General features: G+C 34.5%; 1 pseudogene; it reads right to left on the minus strand.

Moving 5' to 3' along the window:
* Nucleotides 1-2,770: 2,770 nt before the first annotated feature.
* On the minus strand, nucleotides 2,771-10,999 carry LOC116136355 (annotated as a pseudogene).
* Between the last annotated feature and the right edge of the window lie 2,202 nt (nucleotides 11,000-13,201).

Below are 13,201 nucleotides of genomic sequence, written 5' to 3' on the forward strand. Positions count from 1 at the left end.
GAACCTTCACATTTCTCCCAACTTCCGTTGGTTGAGTGAACTTGTATTCATCTCCTAACTCAGGCTAGTCGAGCAAACTTTTATTCACCTTCCAAACTCAGGGTGGTCGAGCAAACTGCTCCCAACTCCGATTGGTCGAGCGAACTTTCACATTCCGAACAACGGTCCATCCAATCTGACGAGTTGCTAGCACTGACCCGCTCAGTCTGCACTCATTCGATTAAATCTGCTCTCTAAGCCAAATACCCTTTAACTTAGAAAGCGGGGGGCTAATTGTATGGGCAAAAAAATCGTCTTGGGCCTGACAAGGCCCAATAACGAAATAATCATGTTATGGCCCAAGGCCTTACCCCAATTCCAATTGGGCCTACGCTTAAATTCACCTTGTGCACACCCATTCTATGAATTAGGCTATCCTACGAGTTAAGTTAAACTGGGTCCAGCCCATTAGCTCACAGTAGTCCATAAATAGAAATTAGAATTCGATTATGTTTCCACTTCGGTTAAGATCCTAAATCTTACTGAAAGTGGTAAGCTTAATCTGATAAGGGCAAGAAATTTTATTTCTTCCCTGATGAGGACTATCTCCCAAGGTAGGACCCAAAGTCCTACTAGGATTCCAATCCTTTGGGTTCACTATATAAACAAAGTTCTACCCTCTCATAAAGCATGGAATATCAATACCACCTATGGTGTGCTGTCTCAGGCAACCAAAATTAAAATCTATAAAAAAAAAAAAAAAAAAAAAAAAAAAAAAAAAAAAAAAAAGAATGCATGTAGTAGTGCGAGTAAGGATCGTTCCCACGGAGAGTGTCTAGCCTAGTTTTATGCTACGTGAACAAGGATGTGGGGGATTTGAGTATAACGAAAACAATTTCAGGAAAAACAACTAAGGGACAATTCAAATTAAATTATCGAAATCAATCAAAAGAACAAACCTTGGTCTATGTCAACATCCACCATCGGAATTTTACAACTGATCGTCGATGCAAGTATATATCAATTCATACTTTGAATATTCACCGTTGGAACTATTTTCCTATCTCTCCTTAGTTGCAGTTAATTAGGAAACAAGCGATCTAATTAATATTACTACTAAACAACCCAAGACAAGCGCTAAAGTTTTAATCTAGTAGTAGCCTTAAGAACTAGAGAGATCGATGAAGCTGAACAACACAAACACAAGCGGTTGTATTTAATTTAGTCGCGCATTCTTCTTAAGATTTAATAATTCCTGACACAGCAGATTGTTAAATCTTAGTTACTCACAAATTAGAGGGATCAAACAATAACGGATTTGATATCTAATTTAGCGATAGATTGCAACAAATAATAAACTAATAGGCCTCCTAGTAATTAAATGAGATAATCATGAAAATAGGCATAGAAGAACATCAAATACTCAAAGCATATATTGAACACTAAAAATAGATTAGATCTCACAATTTTATTGATTCCGAGACCTCTGTTTTCTTCGACCAAGTTATGAAAATTTAGCCACTCATGGCCATCATGAAAACTCAAAGGAGAAGTTGAAGAAGAGGGGAATGAGAGGCGTGTGTAGTATATCCTAGTCTGATCTCTCTCCCCCTCTTAAAATATCCAATTCAAATCTTTGAATTCTATTCAATCTCCTAAAAGTATTCTAAGTTTTATCCTAAAATAACATTTATCCAAATCTGATTAATTAAAAATAAAATAAAGTCCTAATATAACTAGGAAAGTGGTGTTTAGATCTTCAAAAGTTCCAATAATAAACCGCATATTTGAATTGCATGATAAGGCCGAATGTTCCGGAACGTCAACAGTGCAGGTGCATCAAATTCAAGCCCGATTCTAACCTTGATGCAGCAAGTATCTCTCCAAACTCAAACATGAAAGTTGTAGATCTCTTTCTTGGGGTTTCATAGCATTTTGAATCATCTCAATCAAAGCTCGGATGAGAGAGTTATGCCCAGATTACAAAGCAATGTCGAAACTGTTCGAAATCACCTAATTAGTTTCGTTTTGCATTTAACACCTCCATTTGCATCCTAAATGAAACTAAAATAATAATGAGTAAATTTAAGCACCAAATAAGTATAAAAGACTAGACATTAAGGAGGGAAAATATGACATTTTGCATTCTTATCAACCTACTTGCTCATAAAGTTCTTGCTCTTAAGAACATACACATTTGCCGTAGTTCTAGTCTCCGGGTAAAAGCTTATAGGTAACCTTTTCTTCCCTTAACCCTCACTAAATAGCCTTTTTCAACCTTATTGACTTGAGCATTGGAGTGTCTACAGCAAACACCACCCTGATGTTTCTCATAAGCTTCATGTTTGTCTCTTCATGTGTGCAAGTCTAACGGATTGTCAGTAGTCTCAACCTCACAAAATCCATCCTATCCGTAACCGTACATTTTTAGCATCTACAATTACAATAGTTCCAAATAATACAAATTGATCGACATATTATAATCGTTCAACAATCTTTTGAAGAGGCAATAGTAATTTAAATAAGCATATTATTTCAATTAAACATTGTTAAGCATATTTTTGGCATTGGCAATAGTAATTTAAATGGTAGATTTTTTAAAGATAATAACAATTATTCCATCATTTTTTAAAAGATAATAATAATGGTTCAACATATTACAAAAACGGTTTACAAAAGCTACATGGTTCAGCATCAAACATCAGTTGATATTCATGAAACAAATAAAATTGGTTATATTTAACATCTTTTCATGATATATGTATGTAACATAAAAAATTATCAAAAAAAAAAAAAAATTGAACAAATACAATTAAAACTACATATCAATATTTGTTTTCCTTTCTCATCACAAAAATTGAACTCGTTTTTATGGCATAAATTCTCGCATGTTCATCCTGAAATGGTCAAATAATACCAATCCTAGCAAGTCATCATCACTTGATTTTCCTAAAACAGATGAAAATAAAGATGAAAGAGATGGAGACAATAATTAAAGGACAATTCCACAGAAAATGAAAAATTCTAAACTAAACAAAGAAATACAATTAAATATTATACAACAACATCACAAAACTATCAACCAAAAAAAAGAAAGGGGAGGGCATAACTACATTTAAATATTAAACATCAGTTGATATAATACAATATTGAAAAGAGTTTAGGACAATAGATTACCTTCAGTAGGAGGTAAATTGCAACTATGAGAACAAGTTTTATGTTTCCACCAATAGTATATACCTACATCAAATCACAATAAAAAATATTAACAATAAATTGGCAAAAGCAAAAGAAAACAATTAATTAACAATTTAATTCTTCCGATTAATCAATAACCAAACCGTTAATATATCTACATATATATATAATTCTAAGTAATGAATCCTTTTATATTTAAATAAATATTTCTAACCTTTCATAGTAATTACACATAAACATCACCACATAACACATACAACATATCTTTTCACATCCACAAATTTAGAAAATACACCTTATCAATCCCTTCACATTCACCAATCACATTGAATGTATATTGTTACATTAATATCTGTCATTAATATACAAAATATGAAAAACCAATCATATGAATCCACTTGTATCCAAAAAACCTTCACATCATCAAAACCAATAACATGTAGCCAAATGTACAGTTAGATAGCCAAAACCAATTATATGTAGACACTTGCACCAATTTTAGAGCTTCTAAAATCTTACATGGCACTCAAATAGCCTATGCTTCAAGATTATGTAGATATATATAGATAGATAGATTAGATTAAAGTAAACCAACTTTGAAAAATTAAAATAAGGCTTTATGGACGATTTAAAGATTTTTAATAAATAAAGAAATTATTTAATATTAGTTGTTCTACCCATATTGGATTTTAAGGATCCTTCCTGTAACGACTTTTTGCTACTATTATATTCATATAATATATTAATGAAAACACAAGTATACTTATCAAAATAGTTGGGCCCAAAAATTTTTCTTTACTTAATATATACATTCTTTACATAATACAGTATCATTTGTACAAAAAGACTCTCAAAACAGTAGACAGTGTACTCAAGTCTCCCCGCTTACCGACGTCTATCCGACCACATCCTCACCTATGTCTTGCAAAAACATAGAAAACAACGAGGTGAGCACAAAGATGCTTAGTAAGTAATCCTCTAACCCGCTACCCCCGTGTATCACCTTTCAATTCTTTCCTTACTCTTGCCACTTTCTCATATTCAATCTCTCTTGTTCTTTCTCTGTTTCTACTGTTCTTTTCTTTCTCTTTATTGTCATCAGCTATGAGAGATAGCATGATAACATGTACGGATGAGATGCATACGCACTAATGCAAGGCAATGCATTTTCTCTCTTTTCTTTTCTTTCTCATTCTTATTCTTATTCTTTATTCATTCTTATTCTTATTCTTTATTCATTCTTATTCTTTATTCATTCTTATTCTTATTCTTTCTTATTCTTATTCTTTACCGATCGCTCTTGGTCGATGCATAGATTCGGAACCCTTGACCATGTGAGTATACTCTCTCTCGTGTATAGCTTTCATTCGCATGTATTCTCACGACTATACAAATTCTTTTTCTCATTCTCATTCTGCTCTCTCAAGGCGGAGACCGCTCTTTCACGTCGGTTTATATGCGGGAAATTTCTACACTCACGGGCTCCCTATCGCACAACCTATTATCTTTTCTCTTCTTTAGCACTTTTTATTCATTCTATTCTCTAGTACTAATTCTTTCTTTCTCTTTATTCTAAGAGAATTTATTATTTTCTTTATCTCTATTCTTAGAATGTTTCTTTCTCATTACTCATATTTTTTTCTTTAATGATTACACATATAAACATATGCATATGGATGGCTGATGCCTAGAATCTTTCTTATATGCACTCATGAAATACAAATATGCTATGTTGCATAAAGTAAGGTTCTATACTTCTACTCATGCTTCTCTTAGGCATTTTATCAAACAATACGTGTGCATACATAAACCCTACTCTCACTATAGTTCTACTTCTTTCTTAACCATCCAAAATTGGAGTTCAACTCCTTTAAATCATCACACATCCTGCAAAGAAAACACACTTCAAATATTCCTCTCAAATTCTTCTAATTCTATCCATACTTCTACCAAAATTTATCAACACAATCCACCCTTCTCATGGTGGAAATTTCTCCATAAATCAACATTAACTCCATAAATCAACATTAAACTCATTCATAAATTCATCAACTCATTTCAAACATAAAAATCCAAGCATTAATCATATATAAATCTTTACACATCATTCAATCATGCAAATCATAACTTAGGTAGATTTACTTACCTTATAATCAAGTAGAATCCACTTAAGCTCTCTACTCTTAATGGCTTGATGTTTTCTCTTAAACCTTTAAGTGCTTAAGATCAACTTGTATCAACTTCTAGTCAAAAGTCCTCCAAAAATCCTTCGAAAATTGAATGAAAACTTGAGAGAAATAAAGGATGGAAGAGGCGGTGGAGAAGAATGAATGAAAGAGTTTCTAAAGCTAAACCCTTAATATCTCATATTTTCTCCACTCTTTCCCATTTTACCCTTACTCTTTCTTAGGAATTCCACATTTGCCCTTCAATTCTTTGCAAATGCACCCCCCATTTAAACTATTCTCCAGAAAACTTCCTTACAATTCACTCTCCACTTTTCTTGCTAATTAGGGTAGAATGGTCATTTTGCCCCTATGGAAAAAAATATCTAAAAACTTCATTAACCTTTTCAACTGGACCGTCGCCGCGGCAAAGAACTTTCTGTCGCCCCGACGAAGAATTACAGAACCGACATCGCAATTACAAAGCCAGCGTCGTCGCGGCGAAGATTATTCTTTGCCCCGATGAAGACTGAAATTCAAACATTCACCAAGCCTCAACCAAAAATCAAGGCAAACACTTAACCAAACCAACTCATCCATCCAACTAAGGGTCAACCAACTGAAAATAACACCATGCAAGCTCAAATGAGAACAATTCAATAAACATTTAAGCAATACAACACAATTTAACTACGTACCTCAAGTGGGGCGTTACACTTCCCAAAGGTACAAATATAATTTTTTTAGTTTTGACACTTCATAACTTGAAATAAAAAAAATTAAAAAATTAAAAAAAATTCAATAAATTAACTCATTATTTAAAAAAAAGACCTTCAATCCAAGTAACAAAATCATTTTAAGAACTGAGCAAATAACATGTCAAATCCACAATACATTATTTACTAGTGAAAAAGAAGCAATTTTAATGACAAAACACAATCAATTAAAATCTCCTAAATGGCTAAATCCTTGTAACGATCAGAAAAACTCTCACCTGGAGCTTCTCATTCTCCATTTACTGTTCATTACGTCCCCGTTAGCACAGTATGTAACCTCTTGGTCTCAGTCGTAACACATTCCCTATCGAAAAGAGCTGAAACAACCGCAACACCTTTCAGATTTGGTACACCAAGCCTCATCACATCAGACGCATTTGAAATACCAATGCCACCAATAGCAACCACGGGTTACTTTGAAGACAAACAGACAGCTTTTAATCCATCCAAACCTATAGTGAAATTATTTTCCTTGGTATTAGTAGGGTAGACTACGCCACAACCAATGTAATTGGCACCATCACTCCAAGCTTGTTGGGCATGCTGTTGTGTTTGCATGATACAACAATGATCTTTTCAAGGCCAAGAAGAGTACGAGCAACATGAGCAGGCATGTCAGACTGACCTACATGCACACCGTCAGTATCACAAGCAAGGGCAATATCAATACGGTCATTTACCACTAGAGGTACTCCATAGAGACGACAAATTTTTAAACATGCTTGAGCTGCTTCCAGAAAATCCCCTGTGTCGGCATCTTTTTCTCTGCAAAACAAGTAAAAAAGCCATGAACATTAGCTTATGTAATGTTTATATGCAAATGAAGTCACAAAGGCAATTGCTGTCATTGATATGCCCAAGCTAAGAATTAAAAAATAGAAGAAAAAAATCCGTTACAGTAAAACCACACAAATCTCTATGATCTGTTTAAGAAGTATTAGATTATACAGAAACGAAAGTAGCAAAACCAATGGAGACAAATAAAATTTAAAAAGTACAGTGTCAGAATTACAATGAGCACATAAGAGAAGACGTATCATCAGTGACAAACCAACCTCAATTGAATAATGGTAGCACTTCCTTCTATGGCAGCTTTAACAACATCTGTTATAGAACGGCCCCACTTTTTGTTCATCCCAGAATCCATAACTGCATACAAAAATAAGTCACTTGGATTAAATACCTCTTGCCTGCAAGATGTATTCTTAAGCCTCAATAGGTGGTCAAAGGGCCCTCGAGATCCATTTCCAATAACAAGGTCTTTGCTGTAATCCAAGGCAGTTTCAATGAAGCATTTAGCCACCTACGAGAACTCACACAAATGAGAATTGGTATACCAGTGAATTTAGTCCAAAAGAAGAAAGAGAAACGAATTAAACAAAAGATGCACAAGAACGTGGTTCTAATAAAAATAAATTGTAAGGTAAATCTTTAAGGTACAATTGTCAAAGCACAAACATTAAGTACCAAGATATCCAGGTATATATTGAACCACTTAGTTTATGCAAGTTCCTGCTGGCAAAAAGTTGGAACATACAAATCATAATATTATCTAACTCCTTGTACATCCCATTCTTAGAGGTAAATAGTAAAGAATACTGTAAACAAAAATAAAGCTTTTTTGTCACTTGAAATCCTTCCGTCACATAACTATTAGAACTTAATCTAAGAAGACATCTACATAAATAAATACCTTAACAGCTGAGAGCATTGGAGAACCTTTTGCTAGCTCAGCTGCTATACACGAGGCCAAACTGCAACCAGTACCATGAGTATTACGTGTTCTCACACGAAATGAACACAACTCATAAAAGTCCTCACCTGCAATAATCAAAAGAAGTTGACTCTCAGTGACATGAACTCTTCAGAAATACATCAAAAACAGGAGCTTAACTTTACCATCAAAGAAAATATCAATGGCATCTGATGAATCATGAAGGTTGCCACCTTTGACAAGCAAGTTTCTGAAAATGCAAAATTAACTATTTGTTTAAGCACCATACTTGTTTATGGTGTGGGATAGGCAGGATTAACAATATGAAAGAGAGTGAAAGAAAGGAGAGATGATTCGACGAATAAACGATAGGAAAAAGTTGGAGAGGAGAGGAACATAGAGAGCTGATGTGGGAGAAAACCAACATTCAATATTCATCAAGTCTTTCAAGCCTACCCACAAAACATCTTGAGGCTATGTATATAGTGGCTTGAAAGAAACCCCAACAAAAACCTAAGAAAATTAAACTCTAACTTAAAACAAGTAATAGTAAGACTTAAATCTCTGAAATTCAGGAATAAAATACTGCCTGATATAACTAATAAAACTAGATTATACATTAGCTAAACTCAAACAAGTTTCCAATTTGATTTTATTCTTTCATTCTATCCCAAGATGTACTTATTCTAACAAAAAAAGGGAAAAAGAGGAAGAAATAAAAAATTACAAAAATCCATAAAGCTGAATCCGGTGACTCAACAGACTATAGAGTTCATTGTCTTATATCAAACGGTTTATAAACTATAAGGTGGTATTACTTTTCCTCTTAGCAAAATTGCATGCCCCAAAAATGTTTATGGACTTTTCTTTCTATAAAGCTCTTTCCATTTTATAACTCTCTTGCATTCTATTAATTAAAATATTCTCAAGCACTTATATACAATACAATGACAAAGACAAAAGTCTCACTGTTTGAGGCTTCTGCCTCACCCAGTATGAGGAAAATTGCCTTTCTGAGACTTGCTTTTTACATTGAAAACTCCATAATCTCAAGGTGTTCAAAAATAGCTACTTAAATAACAGATCTGTAATTGGTAAACACCTCAATCAAATTTCCACTAACCTTGGGCCCAAATTGTGCAATAACTTTGCAGCAGAATGCATGTCAACAACTGTTGCGACTTGCATGCCAAGTAAAGCAGATGCCTCTTTTACATTTGGAGTCACTATGTCAGCCATAGGAAGAAGGTCCTCTCTGCATCAAGAACCAGAAAGCAACATCTACTTTTAAAAATTTTCTACAGCTTCAAATGGACAACTTTATAACTGAAAACAAAAATAGGAATGACTGTTCTTCACTCCCTGAAGAAATACAAACATGGCTATGTGTGTGTTTAATGAAATAAATCTGTAGATGATTCCTTCAGTAATTATAACTGCAAATCATGCTTTTATTGGCCGAAGTTGTCAGACAAGGAAGACTTACAATCAATGTTCAGCAATAGATCACTTGAAATTCTGGCTTCAAATAAAAACTTAGGGAGGAAAATCAAGGAATGCAGTGAGTAGAAGGTTGCTTCCAAGGAGCAACAGAGGAAAATATGATAAAAGGGCCTTAATTTATTAGAGCAGAACCAGAAACATTTGCTAAGAAGAAAGTCTTCTGATTTCTAAACTGCTAAAACAAGAACAGGGAAATCAAGAATAAGCAGTACAAACAAGATTTGGTGATGGCAGCAGAGGACACAACTAATAAGCATCAAAACTCTCTAACAGAAAATTGTCAGCTTTACGAATATTACCTGTTATTAATAAGAGGAAATTTTAACATACCGAAACCCAGAGACAATGGAAGGGCTAGCCACAACTCTACTTGTAGATACCATGACAGGATCAACAACTAAAGCGGCCTTCAGTTACCAGAATAAGTCAACTCAAAGCTGCAAGAATTGAAATCAAGAAAAATAGGTATTTAAATCTATAGCATACCTCAAACTGGAAACTCCCTAAGAGTCTGACAGAGAACCTTGACTAGGTTAGTTGAAGGCAGCATACCTGTTTTAACCTAAGGACATATAATAGCTAGTTTAAAATCAACCTATTAGTATAACAAGTAAGCACAGAGCAAAAACTACAGGTTGTATTTAAGAAGCCCAATATAAACAACAAAGTTGATCAATTCAGCAGTGATGTAATTCATCAGCTCTCTTCAATGTAACACCTATAATTACCCTTATCATAAGCAATTATATTCCATTGATGAACATAGGCTAACACATATTATCCAAAAAAGCTACATAAATTTTCATTACAAAACATTTAACAGTAACGTTTATCCTTGTTCTTCATTAAAATTTTACTCCTACATGATCAACAAAAAGCACTCATAAATAAGAAAACCTTTCTTAGAAAATCAGCAATCAGTGATGAGATTCACCACATTGACTTGCATATCGGAGAGCACAAACTTCAACTGCGCTGCAACAAAAGCTTCAGGCACAATATTTACAACCTGACAATCACAAATAGCTCAGAATAGCATCAGGAAATGTGTCATACCCCTTACCCAATCGGTAACACATCAGACCTTTTATTAACATGCAGTTCACATGGAACTTGATGTGCAATATTATTAATTTCTAAATGCAGAAAATAAGCAAAATATTATCATCATGTGATATTGCAGTTCTTTTATTTTATAGAAATTTTATTTTGACAACACTACCAGAATCTTGCATCCTGTTACAAGAGTTATTACGAGGTGAGTCATGCAAAATGCCTATGTTTCACAATTTATACTAAAATTCTATTACTAATTAAACATCATAAGGTTGGAATATGAAGCTTCATATTAACAATAAAAGTTGCTTGTTACCAATACTAGTTCTGATTTGAACAAATTTATTTAAACCAAAAAAAAAATGTATTTCTTTTTCCTACTAATTAAGAGCAAAGCAAACAAAGTGTAAGCAATGCACAACCTGAACTCCGACGGTGTTCTGAGCGGTCACTGCAGTAATAACAGTCAAACAGTAACCGCCACGCGCGGCGCACGCTTTAAGATCGGCTTGAATTCCGGCGCCGGCGCCGGAGTAGGAACCGGCCACAAAGACATGTGGAATTTTCATCTTAGAATCGCTGCTACCATCTCCTCCTTGCATTGCTACAAACGTTCACGTTCTGTACCGCGAACTGGACAGCTGTAAGCTCAAAAACAAGAATTCAACGCCTGTTTGGCGGCCGAGAAAGTGTAGGAAAAGATAAGGTTGTAGTGCTGTGTGCAGATAATACTAAGATTCTCGTGAAATTTAAAAGTTTTATAAGAAAAAAAGTAAGCTGAGAGCGATGCGATAAATAAAGTAGTTGAGTTTTATATTTTTATCTTTCGGTGTACCTTGTAGAAGGAGAAGTGAGAGGAGAGGACGCCCGAGCACTAGCCGATCCAGAATTTTGTTTAGGGTGGGTTAAAATAAAAGTTTATTATACATTATTATTTTTGTTCATTAATATTTTTGTTAGAGTAGACTAAAATATATAAATTATATATATTAATATTAAAATAAAAAATTGAGGGTGGGCCATGGTTGGATTCGCCCCTGCCCAAGAAGGCCATGCAAAGCAAGAGGAGCTTTCAAATTCTCTTCTCAAACAGATTTAGGCCACGTTTTGTCTTTATTAATCTGATTGAGTGAGTGCGCCTTATAATCAATAACGGAAAATGATAGAGTTATCGAAAATTACACACTGCATTCATGCACTGAATGACGTGATAAAATCCTGACTGTTGATTAATATTAACTAATAATGAATTAACGATCAAGATTGTGCTACATCATTCGGTGCACGAATTCGATGCGCATCCTTCGGTAACTGTAGCATTACTAAATCAATAACACTTCACATAATCGATAACACTATACATACAATACTCTCCCACAATATTCCCTTTCAACATGACATGACATTTGACCCACATGTACCATCTCATCTGCCACATCACCTAAATTCCATGTCACTTTCCTCCCAAAAATTTAAAAAAAAAAAAAAAAAATTTCCTTACAACCCTGAATTCAAATTTCATTTTCCCTAAATCAAATCCTAAATCAATTTTATTTTCCCTAAAATTCAAACCCTAAAGTTTTTTCCCAAATTTATGATGAAGTCATGATGCTTTGGTGGAAATGCAATGTTAAAGGCTGAAGTTTGAAGCTGTTTTTTGGCGCCAATGAAGAGAAGTGTATTGTGCTGTGCTGGAAGCAGTAGCTTAGGGGCAACTGGATAACCTTTTTGTGTTATGATGCATTTAGGTGAATGCAGTTGAATGTCAAGCTTTATGTCTCTTAATTGTATTACATTTGTTCAATTTGTGTGGTTTAGCTTTAATCATGTAAAAAGCTCACTGCTGTAATAGTTGTAACAGTGAACTGATGAAGTATTATATTATGTATTTGGTTTGCTTAATGGTGATTATGCTGTTTGCACTCTTCAGTTTTTTCTTTCTTTGCATAATTTGGCACTCCAAACCAACAAAATAGTATCAAAGCTATCTCACAAGACCTTCATATAAACTCAAAAACTAACCTTGAATCATCATCAACCTCTAGCCTCCTTAAAGAACAACTCTGTCCCAAACCATAATATGTGTTCATGGTAGCTCAGTCAGCCTCCCTTTCACCGCCAGTATTCAATGGTGAGCAATACCATATTTGGGCTGTTAGAATGAAAGCCTATCTAAGAATGCAGGGGCTCTGGCAGTATGTTGAGGAAGAGAAACAACCTCCACAGTTGGGTCCAAATCCCACTCTGAATCAAATGAGGCTGTATGAAGAAGAAATGTCAAAGGCTCCAAAGGCTCTATCTCACATACATTTGGCAGTGACAGACCTTGTGTTTACAAGGATAATAGCATGTGAAACAGCAAAAGAAGCATCGGATAAGCTAAGAGAGGAGTTCATGGGAAGTGATACAACAAGGAACATGCAAGTGATGAACTTGAGGAGAGAATTTGAGATGTTGAGAATGCAGGAAGTTGAGAAAGTGAAAGATTATGTGGATAGACTTATGAGTGTGGTTAATAAGGTTAGGTTACTTGGAGTAAAAATGAGTGATAAGATGATTGTTGAGAAGGTGCTAGTGAGCTTGCCCGAGAGGTTTGAATCAAAGATTTCCTCTCTAGAGGATTCCAAGGACCTGTCACAAATCAGCCTCACTGAGTTAGTCCATGCATTGTAGGCTCAAGAACAAAGAAGATTAATGAGGCAAGAGGATGCTAATGAAGGTGCTATGATGGTAGCTCAAAAAAGAAGGAATGTGTAGGGGAATAATAGAAGGTATGCTGGAGACAAGAAAGGGAAAGAAAAAACTAGTAG

Source organism: Pistacia vera, unplaced genomic scaffold, assembly GCF_008641045.1.
Source record: "Pistacia vera cultivar Batoury unplaced genomic scaffold, PisVer_v2 Contig311, whole genome shotgun sequence".
Classification (NCBI taxonomy): Eukaryota; Viridiplantae; Streptophyta; class Magnoliopsida; order Sapindales; family Anacardiaceae; genus Pistacia; species Pistacia vera.